The sequence below is a fragment of the Bos grunniens genome, chromosome 28 (genome assembly GCF_055505025.1).
Source record: "Bos grunniens cultivar Pamir isolate PY7600 chromosome 28, Bosgru_T2T1.0, whole genome shotgun sequence".
NCBI classification, from domain to species: Eukaryota; Metazoa; Chordata; class Mammalia; order Artiodactyla; family Bovidae; genus Bos; species Bos grunniens.
This window is the reverse complement of record NC_141192.1, coordinates 38,533,209-38,548,592: the sequence shown is the minus strand read 5'-3', so window position 1 is coordinate 38,548,592 and position 15,384 is coordinate 38,533,209. Positions and strand designations below refer to the sequence as shown.

At 41.8% G+C, this 15,384-nt stretch overlaps 1 long non-coding RNA gene across 1 annotated transcript in view; it reads right to left on the bottom strand.

Moving 5' to 3' along the window:
• LOC147343163 (uncharacterized) overlaps nt 1-14,313 on the bottom strand; it is a 70,812-nt gene extending 56,499 nt beyond the window's left edge. The window contains exon 1 of the long non-coding RNA XR_015157159.1: nt 14,016-14,313. This is a non-coding gene — a long non-coding RNA (uncharacterized LOC147343163). The remainder of the gene's footprint in view (nt 1-14,015) is intronic.
• Nucleotides 14,314-15,384: the final 1,071 nt, after the last annotated feature.

The following is a 15,384-nucleotide window of genomic DNA, read 5'->3' as shown; positions in this document are numbered from 1 at the left end:
GGGCGCGTGACAGTCTCCACACGTTCACCAGGAACCCGGAGGTCACGCTAAACTCAGAAAACGTTCCCTCGTGCTTTGGTTATGTTTTGATTCTGAGTTTCCAAAGCTGGGAACCAAATGGCATCATGAAAGGGTGAGATCCAGGCCTCTATTATCCTGGAGCCTGTCATTGGTACAAGGGATGTTACACAGATGAAATCACCCACTGAAGATGTGTTAGGAAGGATGTCGCCCCCTGTGAAAATGGCACGTTTCATCCCTGGGGGCCAGCACGGTAAATGGGAATGAAGAGCAGGTTGACATTTTGATTTAAAGATTACTTGAAGGTAATGTTTCCAGAATGTTCGGAGCACACGAGGCAAAGAAAGAAGCCTGAGGATAGAGATTAACCCCCTTGCCTTCTCTGCACTGTTGGCCTTAACCTTCTCTGCTATACAAAATGGCAGAAGGTACTACTCAAAAGTGGGGGTTTGGAGGGTATGAGGGGTTCCATGCCCTGTGGCCACAGGCTAGGCCTGGTCAAGTAATTTCTATGCTAGAGCATTCATGATACACCTATTTCTTCAGACTTCCATTAAATGCAACAAATATTTATTAACTGTTCGATCTGATAAAAAAGATTCAGTAGCAGGATTTCCCTGGTGGTCCAACGGCTAAGACTCGGAGCTCCCGGTGCAGGGGCCCAGGTTCAATCCCTGGTCAGGGAACTAGATCCCACATGTGACAACGAAAGTTCCTGCATGCTGCGACTAAGACCTGGTGAAGCCAAATAAATAATTTTTTTTTTTTTAAAGATTGAGTAGCTGTGTAAGGCTTAGACCGGATTCTCACAAGTTTCAAATAAAGAGACTCACATAAACGAGTGTGACATGATCAGAGACTGAAGGCTTAAGGAGCTAACGCAAAGTATAGATTGGAGACACACTGTCTGGGGGCCTGAGGCAGGTGGTTTGGCTTGTCTGGATCTCATCATGAAGAAATCATAGCCCCCATCTAGCCGTCGTATATGACAGCTCTAAACATCCCAAGCCAGTTAGGAGGGACACAAGTCCAGGTGTACCTGTGACCTATGGGGCAGCCCCACACAGGCACCAAGAGATGGGCCCGGATCAGACCCCGGGGCTGGAGCAGGGTGAATTTCCTGCGAGGGAGCCATGGATACAGGAGGCGGAGAGAAAAGGGTGCTTATTAGTTTGAAGGCTCCTGCCCCCAGCAGCAGGGGTGATGGGAAAGGGCGGTGCTCGAGACAAAAGAAGAGCAGAGAAAAAGAAAAGGTGAGGGATGGCAGCTATGGAGAGGGGTTGAAAAAACTCTCGAAAAGCGCTAGGCTCTCGGGGAAACAGGAAACGAAAACCAGAATTAATTGATCAACAGGCTGAGCCTTCGACCAAAGCCAAGGTTTATTAAAAGACATCTGGTGCACTGTGACAGTGCCTTTTCTCTGGGCTTTTCTCTTAGCTGATGCTCAGGACTACCCTACAAGATAAATCAGAAATTGTTTCCCTGTTTTATAGATGGGGAACACTGAGCCGTGGCAGCCAGGAGCTCACCCGCTGTTGGCCGCTGATGATCGCATGGTCGTTATACAGTCTGCCTCCTCGCCAGGGGACCCAAGAGCCCCATTTTGAACTGAATCCCAAAATATAGATTTTTCAGAGTCTGAAGATTTTCTAAAACTCCTGGAACCAAGACATCAAAATACTCTCCAAACAGAATTGTCCTTTTATCCATTTCTGGAAATTTCTATAGAGAAGACCACCAGATAGCTCTTTGCCTGTGGGTGGGGGCAAGCACCGGAGGTCAGATGGAATTTAAAAAGCCCCGCATCAATCAATGCAAGGAGGTCGGCTCTCCCTGCTGTCGAAAGGTTGCTTTTCAAACCCAGGGTATAAAATAAATTAGGTCTACAGCAATTTTGAACTTCAAGGTGGGATACGCACACACACTTTCTCAACCGAGAATTTTCACTTGAGAACTACATGTAAGTTCTGGGTGTACCAATGGTTCCGAGCAGGAAGGACTCTGGGCCACAGACTGTGGACCAAAGGAAATTTAAAGGGCACTAGGGACTTCCCTGGTGGGCCAGTGGTTAAGAATACGCCATGCAATGCAGGGGACTTGGGTTTGATCTGTGGTTGGGGAACTAAGATCCTACACGCTGCAGGGCAGCTAAGCCTGAGCACCTCAGCGAGAGTCTGTGTGTCACAAGGAAGATCCCACATGCTACAATTAAGACCAGATGCAGCCTAATTAATTAATTTTTTTTACATTGCATTGTTTATTGCACCCTAGTCAGTACTTTACTAGTTTAATTTATAGAGAGGTGATCAAATAGGTAAATATATGAGAGGCATGTAGATATTCTGGTGTGTCATTGTCTTACTACAATTTTTTTTAGTTAATTTATTTTTTATTGAAGGATAATCACTTTACAGAATTTTGCTGTTTTCTGTCAAACCTCAACATGAATCAGCCATAAGTATACATATATCTCCTCCCTTATGAACCTCCCTCCCATTTCCCTCCCACCCCTCTAGGTTGATACAGAGCCCCTGTTTGAGTTTCCCGAGCCATACTGCAAATTCCAGTTGGAGATCTATTTTACATATGGAAATGTAAGTTTCCATGTTACTCTTTCCTTACATCTCACCCTCTCCTCCCCTCTCCCCATGTCCATATGTCTATTCTCTATGTCTGTTTCTCCATTGTTGTCCTGTAAATAAATTCTTCAGTACCATTTTTCTAGATTCCGTATATATGTGCTAGAATATGATATTTATGTTTCTCTTTCTGACTTACTTCATTCTGTGTAATAGGTTCTAGGTTCATCCACCTCATTAGAACTGACTCAAATGTGTTCCTTTTTATGGCTGAGTAATATTCCATTGTGTATACTTACCACAACTTCTTTACCGATTCATCTGTCAATGGACATATAGGTGGCTTCCATGTTCTAGCTATTATAAATATGGCTACAATGAACAGTGGGATACATGCTGCTGCTGCTGCTGCTGCTAAGTCGCTTCAGTCATGTCCAACTCTGTGCGACCCCATAGACGGCAGCCCCCTAGGCTCCCCCGTCCCTGGGATTCTCCAGGCAAGAACACTGGAGTGGGTTTCCATTTCCTTCTCCAATGCATGAAAGTGAAAAGTGAAAGTGAAGTTGCTCTGTTGTGTCTGACTCTTAGCAACCCCATGGACTGCAGCCTACCAGGCTCCTCTATCCATGGGATTTTCCAGGTGAGAGTACTGGAATAGGGTGCCATTGCCTTCTCCGTGGGATACATGGGATATATGTGTCTCTTTCAATTTTGGTTTCCTCAGGTATAGGCCTAGGAGTGGGATTGCTGGGTCATATGATGGTTTTATTCCTAGTTTTTTTTTTAAGGAATCTCCATCTTCCATAGTGGCTGTATCAATTACATTCCCACCAACAGTGCAATCCCAGGGACGGGGGAGCCTGGTGGGCTGCTGTCTATGGGGTCGCACAGAGTCAGACATGACTGAAGTGACTTAGCAGACCTAGCAGCAGCAACAGTGCAAGAGCATTCCCTTTTCTCCACACCCTCTCCAGCATTTATTGTTTGTAGACATTTTGATGATGGCCATTCTGACTGGTGTGAGATGATATCTCATTATAGTTTTCTATAATGAGGCTGTCTTTGCACCATTGTATTTTCATCCCTCCTTTGTCAAAATTTAGGCACCCATTTCTCTAATAATGAGCAATTCTCTAATAATTTGCATTTCTCTAATAATTAGCAATGTTGAGCATCTTTTCATGTGTTTGTTAGCCATCCATTTGTCTTCTTTGGAGAAATGTCTGTTTAGGTCTTTTTCTCACTTTTTGATAGGGTTGTTTATTTTTCTGGTGTTGAGTTGTATGAGCTGCTTGTATATTTTGGAAATTAATCCTTTGTCAGTTGTTTCATTTGCTATTATTTTCTCCCATTCTGAGGGGTGTCTTTTCACCTTGCTTATAGTTTCTGTTGCTGTGAAAAAGCTTTTAAGTTTAATCAGGTCCCACTTGTTTACTTTTGTTTTTGTTTCCATTACTCTGTGGGTGAGTCATAGAGGATCTTGCTTTGATTTATGTCATCAAGTGTTCTGCCTATGTTTTCCTCTAAGAGTTTTATAGTTTCTGGTCTTACACCATTAAATAAACACCAATAGGCCTTTAACCATTTTGAGTTTATCTTTGTGTATGGTGTTAGGAAGTGTTCTAATTTCATTCTTTTACATGTAGCTGTCCAGTTTTCCCAGCACCATTTATTGAAGAGGCTGTCTTTGCACCATTGTATTTTCATCCCTCCTTTGTCAAAAATAAGGTACCCATAGGTGCATGGATTTATTTCTGGGCTTTCTATCTTGTTCCATTGGTCTATATTTCTGTTTCTGTGCCAGTACCATACTGTCTTGATGACTGTAGCTTTGTAGTACAATCTGAAGTCAAGAAGGTTGATTCCTCCAGCTCTATTCTTCTTCCTCAAGACTGCTTTGGGTATTTGGGGTCTTTTGTGTTTCCATATGAATTGTGAAATTTTTTGTTCTAGTTCTGTGAAAAATGCCATTGGTAATTTGATAGGGATCACACTGAATCTGTAGATTGCATTTGGTATTATAGTCATCTTCAAAATATTGATTCTTCCTATCCAGGAACATGAAATATCTCTCCATCTGTTTATGTTGTCTTTGATTTCTTTCATTGGGGGGTCTTATAGTTTTCTGTTTACAGTTCTTTTATCTCCTTGCTGCTGCTAAGTCGCTTCAGTCCGACTCTGTGCGATCCCATAGACGGCAGCCCACCAGGCTCCCCAGTCCCTAGGATTCTCCAGGCAAGAACACTGCAGTGGGTTGCCATTTCCTTCTCCAATGCATGAAAGTGAAAAGTGAAAGTGAAGTCACTTAGTCGTGTCCGACCCTCAGCGCCCCATGGACTGCAGACTTCTAGGCTCCTCTTAGGTAGGTTTATTCCTAGATATTATTTTAGTTTCAATGGTGAATGGGATTGATTCCTTAATCTCTCTTTCTGATTTTTCAGTGTTTGTATATAGAAATACACAGTGATTTCTGTGTATTGATTTTGTATCCTGCAACTTTGCTAAATTCACTGATTAGCTCTAGTAATTTTCTGATACTTTCTTTAGGATTTTCTATGTACAGTATCATGTCATCTGCAAATACTGAGAACTTTACTTCTTCTTTTCCAATCTGGATTCCTTTAACTTCTTTTTCTTCTCTGATTGCTGTAGCTAGGACTTCCAGAACTATGTTGAATAGCAGTGGTGAAATTGGACACCCTTGTCTTGTTCTAATCTTAGGGGGAATGCTTTCAGTTTTTCACCATTGAGACTAATGTTTGCTGTAGGCTTATCATAATGGCCTTTACTATGTTGAGGTAGGTTCATTCTATGCCCATTTTTTGAAGAGTTTTAACTATAAATGGGTGCTGAATTTTGTCAAAGGCTTTTCCTGCATCTGTTGAGATTATCATATGGTTTTTATCTTTCAATTTGTTAATATGGTGTATCACATTGATTGATTTGTGTATATTGACAAATCCTTGCATTCCTGGAATACACCCAACTTGATCAAGGTATATGAGCTTTTTGATGTGTTGCTGAATTCTGTTTGCTAAAATTTTGTTGAGGAATTTTGCATCTATGTTCATCAGTGACATTGGCCTATGGTTTTCTTTTTTTGTGCTGTCTTTGTCTGGTTTTGGTATCAGGGTGATGGTGGTCTCATGGAATGAGTTTGGAAGTGTTCCTTCCTCTGTAATTTTTTGAAAGAGTTTTAGAAGGATAGGTATTATCTCTTCTCTAAATGTTTGACAGAATTCTCCTGTGAAGCCCTCTGGTCCTGGGCTTTTGTTTTTTGAAAGATTTTTTATCACAGTTTCAATTTCAGTGCTTGTAATTTGGTTGTTCATAATTTCTGTTTCTTCCTGGTTCAGTCTTGGAAGATTGAACTTTTCTAAGAATCTGTCCATCTCTTCCAGGTTATCTATTTTATTGCCATATAGTTATTCATAATACTTTCTTATAATCCTTTGTATTCCTGCATTGTCTGTTGTATCCTCTCCTTTTTCATCTCTAATTTTGTTGATTTGATTCTTCTCTCTTTTTTTCTTGATGAGTCTGGCTAAAGGTTTGCCAATTTTGTTTATCTTCTCAAAGAACCAGCTTTTGGTTTTATTAATCTTTACTATTGTTTCTTTCATTTCTTTTTCATTTATTTCTGCTCTTATCTTTATGATTTCTTTCCTTCTACTAATTTTGGGGTTTTTTGTTCTTCTTTTTCCAGTTGTTTTAAGTGTAAAGTTAGATTGTCTATTTGATGTTTTTCTTGTTTCTTGAGGTAGGATTGTATCGCCATAAACCTCCTTCCTAGAACTGCTTTTGCTGCATCCCATAGGTTTTGAGTTGTCAAGTTTTCATTGTCATTTGTTTCTAGAAATTTTTTTATTTTCCTTTTGATTTCTTCAGTAACGTGTTGGTTATTTAGAAACGTGTTGTTTAATCTCCATGTATTTGTGTTTCTTACAATTTTTTTTCTTGTAATCGATATCTAGTCTCATAGTGTTGTAGTTGGCGAAGATGCTTGATACAATTTCAATTTTCTTAAATTTACTGAGGCTTGATTTGTGAGAAAAGATGTGGTCTATCCTGGAGAATGTTCCATGTGCACTTGAGAAGAAGGTGTATTCTTCTGCATTTGGATGGAATGTGCTGAAGATATCAATGAGATCCACCTCACCTAACGTATCATTTAAGACTTGTGTTTCCTTATTAATTTTGTTTTGATGATCTGTCCATTTGTGTGAGTGGGGTGTTAAAGTCTCCTACTCTTATTGTGTTACTCTCAATTTCTTTTATGTCTGCTAGTGTTTGTCTTATATATTGAGATGCTCCTATTTTGGATGCATAGATATTTACAACTGTTATGTCTTCCTCTTATATTGATCTCTTGATCATTATGTAGTGTCCTTCCTTATCTCTTGTAATCTTCTTTATTTTAAGGTCTCTTTTGTCTGATATGAGGATTGCTACTTCAGCTTTCTTTTGCTTTCCGTTTGCATGCAATATATTTTTCCATCCTCTCACTTTCAGTCTGTATGTGTCTTGACGTCTGAAGTGGGTTTCTTGTAGACAGTGGGTCTTGTTTTTGCATCCATTCAGCCAGTCTGTCTTTTGGTTGGAGCATTTAATCCATTTACATTTAAAGTAATTACTGATATATATGTTCCTATTGCCATTTTCACTCCTTGGAAGGAAAGTTATGACCAACGTAAACAGCATATTAAAAGGCAAAGACATTACTTTGCCAACAAAGGTCAGTCTAGTCAAGGCTATGGTTTTTCCAGTGGTCATGTATGGATGTGAGAGTTGGACTATGAAGAAAGCTGAGCGCCGAAGAATTGATGCTTTTGAACTGTGGTGTTGGAGAAGACTCTTGAGAGTCCCTTGGACCGCAAGGAGATCCAACCAGTCCATCCTAAAGGACATCAGTCCTGAGTGTTCATAGGAAGGACTGATGTTGAAGCTGAAACTCCAATACTTTGGCCATCTGATGCGAAGAACTGACTCATTTGAAAAGACCCTGATGCTGGGAAAGATTGAAGGCAGGAGGAGAAGGGGACAACAGAGGATGAGATGGTTGGATGGCATCACCGACTCAATGGACATGAGTTTGGGTAAACTCCGGGAGTTGGTGATGGACAGGGAGGGCTGGCATGCTGCAGTCCATGGTGTTGCAAAGAGTCAGACACAACTGAGAGACTGAACTGAACTGAATTGCCATTTTCTTAATTGTTCGGGGTTTATTTTATAGATCTTTTTTCTTCTCTTGTATTTCTTGGCTATATAAGTCCCTTTAACGTTTGTTGTAACGCTGGTTTGGTAGTACTGAATTTTCTTAACTTTTGCTTGTCTGAAAAGCTTTTTATTTCTCCATCAGTTTTGAATGAGATCCTTGCTGGGTACTGTAATCTTGGTTGTAGATTTTTCCCTTTCAGTGCTTTAAATATGTCCTGCCATTTGCCTTTGGCCTGCAGAGTTTTTGCTGAAAGATCAGCTGTTAAGCGTATGGGGTTTCCCTTGTATGTTACTTGTTGCTTCTCCCTTGCTGCTTTTAAGATTCTTTCTTGTGTTTAGCCTTTGTTAGTTTGATTAGTATGTGTTTTGGCATGTTTCTCCTTGTGTTTATCCTGTATGGGACTCTGTGCCTCTTGGACTTGATTGACTATTTCCTTTTCCATGTTGGGGAAATTTTCAAGTATAATCTCTTCAAAAATTTTCTCATACCCTTTCTTTTTCTCTTCTTCTTCTGGGACTCCTATAATTTGAATGATGGTGCATTTGATATGGTCCCAGAGATCTCTCTTTTCATTCTTTTTACTTTATCTTGCTCTTCAGAAGTTATTTCCACCATTTTATCTCCCAGCTCACTGATTCGTTCTTATTCTTCAGATATTCTGCTATTGATTCCTTCTAGAGTATTTTTAATTTCAGTAATTGTGTTGTGTGTCTCTGTATGTTTATTCTTTAATTCTTCTAGATCTTTGTTAAATGATTCTTGCATTTTCTCCATTTTGTTTCCAAGGGTTTTGATCATCTTTACTATCATTATTATGAATTCTTTTTCAGGCAGTTTGCCTATTTCCTCTTCATTTATTTGGATTTCTGTGTTTCTAGTTTGTTCCTTCATTTGTGCAGTATTTCTCTGCCTTTTCAATATTTTTAAGTTATTGTGTCTGAGGTCTCCTTTCCCAGGCTTCCAGGAAAGTTGAATTTTTTCTTTGAAGAAAGTTGAATTCTTTCTTCCTTTTGGGTTCTGCCCTCCTAAGACTGGTCCAGCAGTTTGAGCTTTGTATAAGGTGAAATTTATGCTGAGTTTTTGTTTGTTTGTTTTTCCTCTGATGGGCAAGGCTGAGTGAGGTGGTAATCCTGTCTACTGATGACTGGGTTTGTATTTTTGTTTTGTTTGTTGTTTAGATGAGACATCCTGCACAGGGTGCTTACTGGTGGTCGGATGATGCAGGGTCTTGTATTCAGGTGGTTTACTTTGTGTGAGTTCTCACTATTTGATACTCCGACTGAGTGACTTCACATTCACTTTTCACTTTCATGCATTGGAGAAGGAAATGGCAATCCACTCCAGTGTTCTTGCCTGGAGAATCCCAGGGACGGGGGAGCCTGGTGGGCTGCCATCTATGGGGTCGCCCAGAGTCGGATACAACTGAAGCGATGGAGCAGCAGCAGCAGCAGGGTTAGCTGATCGCTGAGGAAGCCTTTCTTATCTCTCCTTGCTATTCTTTGGAACTCTGCATTCAGATGCTTATATCTTTCCTTTTCTCCTTTGCTTTTCACTTCTCTTCTTTTCACAGCTATTTATAAGGCCTCTTCAGACAGCCATTTTGCTTTTTTGCATTTCTTTTCCATGGGGATGGTCTTGATCCCTGTCTCCTGTACAATGTCACGAACCTCCATCCATAGTTCATCAGGCACTCTGTCTAGCAGATCTAATCCCTTAAATCTATTCCTCACTTCCACTGTATAATCATAAGGGGTTTGATTTAGGTCATACCTGAATGGTCTAGTGGTTTTCCCTACTTTCTTCAATTTAAGTCTGACTTTGGCTATAAGGAGTCTATGATCTGAGCAACAGTCAGCTCCTGGTCTTGTTTTTGCTGACTGTATAGAGCTTCTCCATCTTTGGCTGCAAAGAATATAATCAACCTGATTTCGGTGTTGACCATCTGGTGATGTCCATGTGTAGAGTCTTCTTTTGTGTTGTTGGAAGAGGGTGTTTGCTATGACCAGTGCGTTCTCTTGGCAAAACTCTATTAGTCTTTGCCCTGCTTCATTCTGTATGCCAAGGCTAAATTTGCCTGTTACCCCAGGTGTTTCTTGACTTCCTACTTTTGCATTCCAGTCCCCTATAATGAAAAGGACATCTTTTTTGGGTGTTAGGTCTAAAAGGTCTTGTAGATCTTCATAGAACTGTTCAACTTCAGCTTCTTTAGCATTACTGGTTGGGGTATAGGCTTGGATTACTGTGATATTGAATGGTTTGCCTTGGAAACGAACAGAGATCATTCTGTCGTTTTTGAGATTGCATCCAAGTACTGCATTTTGGACTCTTTTGTTGACCATGATGGCTACTCCATTTCTTCTGAGGGATTCCTGCCCGCAGTAGTAGATATAATGGTCATCTGAGTTAAATTCACCCATTCCAGTCCATTTGAGTTCTCTATTCCTAGAATGTCAACGTTCACTCTTGCCAGCTCCTGTTTGACCACTTCCAATTTGCCTTGATTCATGGACCTGACATTCCAGGTTCCTTTGCAATATTGCTCTTTACAGCATCGGACCTTGCTTCTATCACCAGTCACATCCACAGCTGGGTATTGTTTTTGCTTTGGCTCCATCCTTTCATTCTTTCTGGAGTTATTTCTCCACTGATCTCCAGTAGCATATTGGGCACCTACCGACCTGGGGAGTTCCTCTTTCAGTATCCTATCATTTTGCCTTTTCATACGTTCATGAGGTTCTCAAGGCAAGAATACTGAAGTGGTTTGCCATTCCCTTCTCCAGTGGACCACATTCTGTCAGACCTGTCCACCATGACCTGTCCATCTTGGGTGGCGCTACATGGCATGGCTTAGTTTCATTGAGTTAAACAAGGCTGTGGTCCGTGTGATCAAATTGGCTAGTTTTCTGTGATTATGGTTTCAGTGTGTCTGCCCTCTAATGACCTCTCGCAACACCTACCGTCTTGGGTTTCTCTTATCTTGGACATGGAGTATCTCTTCACGGCTGCTCCAGCAAAGTGCAGCCGCTGCTCCTTACCTTGGACGAATCGCCCCTCCTGACCTTGAACGTGGGGTTGCTCCTCTTGTCCGCCACCCCTGACCTCAGACGTGGGGTAGCTCTTCTTGTTCGCTGCCCCTGAACTCGGACGTGGGTTAGCTCCTCTTGGCCACCACCCCTGACCTCAGATTTGGGGTAGCTCGTCTTAGCCACCGCCACTGACCTCAGATGTGGGGTAGTTCCTCTCGGCCACTGCCCCTGACCTTGGATGTGGGGTAGCTCCTCTCGGGCGCACTTGTGCCATCACAGCCTGGCACTCTCTGATGCAGAGTTCCAAAGAATAGCAAGAAGAGATAAGAAAGCCTTCCTCAGCAATCAATGCAAAGACATAGAGAAAAACAACAGAATGGGCAAGACTAGAGATCTCTTCAAGAAAATTAGAGATACCAAGGGAACATTTCATGCAAAGATGGGCTCGATAAAGGACAGAAATGGTATGGACCTAACAGAAGCTGAGATATTAAGAAGAGGTGGCAAGAATACACAGAAGAACTGTACAAAAAAGATCTTCACAACCAAGATAATCACGATGGTGTGATCACTCACTTATAGCCAGACATCCTGGAATGTGAAGTCAAGACGGCCATAGAAAGCATCACTATGAACAAAGCTAGTGGAGGTGATGGAATTCCAGTGGAGCTATTTCAAATCCTGAAAGATGATGCTTTGAAAGTCCTGCACTCAATATGCCAGCAAGTTTGGAAAACTCAGCAGTGGCCACAGGACTGGAAAAGGTCAGTTTTCATTCTAATCCCAGAGAAAGGTAATGCCAAAGAATCATCAAACTACCACACAATTGCACTCATCTCACACGCTAGTAAAGTAATGCTCAAAATTCTCCAAGCCAGGCTTCAGCAATATGTGAACTGTGAACTTCCAGATGTTCAAGCTGGTTTTAGAAAAGGCAGAGGAACCAGAGATCAAATTGCCAACATCTGCTGGATCATGGAAAAAGCAAGAGAGTTCCAGAAAAACATCTATTTCTGCTTTATTGACTATGCCAAAGCCTTTGACTGTGTGGATCACAACAAACTGTGGAAAATTCTGAAAGAGGTGGGAATACCAGAACACCTGACCATGCTCTTGAGAAACCTGTATACAGGTCAGGAAGCAACAGTTAGAACTGGACATGGAACAACAGACTGGTTCCAAATAGGAAAAGGAGTACGTCAAGGCTGTATATTGTCACCCTGTGTATTTAACTTATATGCAGAGTACATCATGAGAAACGCTGGGCTGGAAGAAGCACAAGCTGGAATCAAGATTGCCCGGAGAAATATCAATAACCTCATATATGCAGATGACACCACCCTATGGCAGAAAGTGAAGAGGAATTCAAAAGCCTCTTGATGAAAGTAAAAGAGGAGAGTGAAAAGTTGGCTTAAAGCTCAACATTCAGAAAACGAAGATCATGGCATCTGGTCCCCTCACATCATGGGAAATAGATGGGGAAACAGTGGAAACAGTGTCAGACTTTATTTTTCTGGGCTCCAAAATCACTGCAGATGGTGACTGCAGCCATGAAATTAAAAGACACTTACTCCTTGGAAGGAAAGTTATGACCAACCTAGATAGCATATTGAAAAGCAGAGACATTACTTTGCCCACAAAGGTCCGTCTAGTCAAGGCTATGGTTTTTCCAGTTGTCTTGTACGGATGTGAGAGTTGGACTGTGAAGAAAGCTGAGTGCCGAAGAATTGATGCTTTTGAACTGTGGTGTTGGAGAAGACTCTTGAGAGTCCCTTGGACTGCAAGGAGATCCAACCAGTCCATTCTAAAGGAGATCAGTCCTGGGTGTTCATTGGAAGGACTGATGCTGAAGCTCAAACTCCAGTACTTTAGACACCTCATGCAAAAAGTTGACTCATTGGAAAAGACTCTGATGCTGGGAGGGATTGGGGGCAGGAGGAGAAGGGGACGACAGAGGATGAGATGGCTGGATGGCATCACTGACTCGATGGACATGAGTTTGGGTGAACTCTGGGAGTTGGTGATGGACAGGCGCCTGGCATGCTGCGATTCATGGGGTCACAAAGAGTCAGACGCGACTGGGTGACTGAACTGAATTGAACTGGGTTAGTCAGTCTAGGGTCTTGGAGTCAGTGCTCCTACTCCAAAGGCTCAGGCTTGATTTCTGGTCAGGAGTGAAGATTTCACAAGTGGTTTGTTATGGCATTAAGTGAGATTAAAACAAATATCCAAAACCGAGAAACCAAAGATGAACCCCAGACAAATGGCAGTTACAAAATCAGGCAAATAATAGTTAAAATAATGGAATATAAACATATACATATACACCCATTATAAAAGACAAAATAGTCAAACAAAAGTATAGTAGGTTGACCCTGTGAACAAAGGAAATCAAAAATATATTTACCAGTTAAAAACAAAACTAACTTAAGCACAAACTGGAAAACAAATCTAAAGCAGGTGCCAAGTGGGGAATAAAGCAATGAAAACAAAACTAATAAATATGTTGAGAGGAAAGGAAAGAAAGAAGAGATATGGAAAGTTAAATACAGGTATATGAAGAAGATTTATATACATTAAAGATTAACTGCAAGGGAAAAAGAACAGTAGGAAAGGCAAACAAAGGAATAAATATATAAAAAATATAATAGGTTTTTTAAAAATTAAAGTTATAAAAAAGAAAATTTAAAAATGGAAGAAGAAAGAAAAAAGGAAAAAACAAAAAGGAAAACTCCACAGAACTGCAAAAGCCCAACATAGAGGAGGCAGACATTTATAACAACAATAGAAAGTGTGACTGAATATACACAGATAAATATACATCCATACTCAAAATCAAAACAGTCCAACAAAAATAAAGTACAATAGATTTACCTGGTGAACAAGGAAACCAAAAATTATACCTACCAGAACAAAACTAATTAAAGCACAAACTGAAAAGCAAAACTAAAGCCAAGTGCCAACTGGGGAGTAAAGCAATGAAAATAAAACTAACAAATAAGTTGAGAGGAAAGGAGAGAAAGAAAAGAAAGAAAGAATTGATATGCAAAGTTAAATAGAGGTAGATAGAAAAGATTTATATGCATTAAAGATTAACTGCAAGGGGGAAAGAACAGTAGGAAAAACAAACAAAGGAATAAATATAGTTGAGCGTGAAAATGGTGCAGCTACCTGGTTTGCAGGGACCCTGGCAGCTCAAAGTGTGCAAGGACACAAGACTGCCTCCACCGCAGGAGTTATGGCCCTATCAGAGTTTTTTTCGAGTCTCTTGTAGCTGGCGATCAGAAGGCCTCTTTGGCCAGTCTTTCTCTGTAGTTCTGCCGGTTCAGGCACTTAGAGGGCTCCCTTGCCTGGGGTCCTTCTCTATTGTTCGGCGCATCAGGCACATAGAGGGGCCCCCTGGCTGGGGTCCTACTCTGTAGTTCAGTGCGTCAGGCGTTTGATGGCCCACCCTCTCTATTGTTCAGCTGCCTATGCTGGCGTGTGTGGAGAGAGAGGCTATGGTGATGGCTCCACCCCCTACAAGTGACTCAGCAGTATCGCCTTGCTTCCATGACTGCCTGGCTTTCCTCCACTGGCATTTCCCACCACAATCTCCTCCCTCACATCCCCTAAATCCATCTCTCTGCAGTCAACAGCAGCCCTCACCCTGGGATTGAATTAATTAATTTTTTTAAAGAGCATCTAAACCAAACCACCCCTTTATTTTGGAAAGGAGGAAACCAGAAGGTCAAATGACTTTCTCAAGATCATGAGCTAATATTCAAGTTCATCACCAGCTTGCCTCTTCCAAACTCCAGGCCATGGCCTTCCCCTTCTGGGGGTTAAGAAAAGCCAGTACTTCTCGCTCTTGGCACTTCCTCTGAGGACAGTTGGAGACAACGTTTATCAGCGGAGCCCTGGCACTGTGGCCACCACATTCCGCCCTCTGATGACAAGGACCTGGAGGGGTGCAGCGGGAAGTAGGGCTGGGGGAGGGGTGCCTGGGAGGAGACTCTCCGGGAAGTGAGCTAAGATGTGGGTGGTACCCACCAGAGGAGGTTCAGTGCAGCGAAGAGCTGTTTCCTACTAGGAGATGCAAGTGCTGAACACAAAAGAGTGAAGATTATGTCATTCCATTTCTTTTGTTTAATTTTATTGTTTAGTCACTAAGTCATGTCCGTCTGATTCTTTGCAACCCCATGGACTGTAGCCTGCCAGGCTCCTCTGTCCATGGGATTCCCAGGCAAGAATACCAGAGTGGGTTGCCATTTCCTTCTCCAGGGGATCTTCCCAACCCAGGGATTGAACTTCAGTCTCCTGCATTACAGTCAGATTCCTTACCGCTTAAGCCTCCCAGGAAGCCCATTCCGTTTATACAGATCTCAAAAGCAGGTGAAACTAATCAAAGGTGATCAAAATCAGGAAAGCAGAGGCCTTAGGGCTGATAGGGGGCTGCTCCCTGGAAAGGAGTAGGAAGAAACTTGCTGGGACCTGGGAAATATGCTCTGTCCTGATCTGGGAGGTGGTTACTTGGGTAGATGTGAAGGTTGGGCCATTT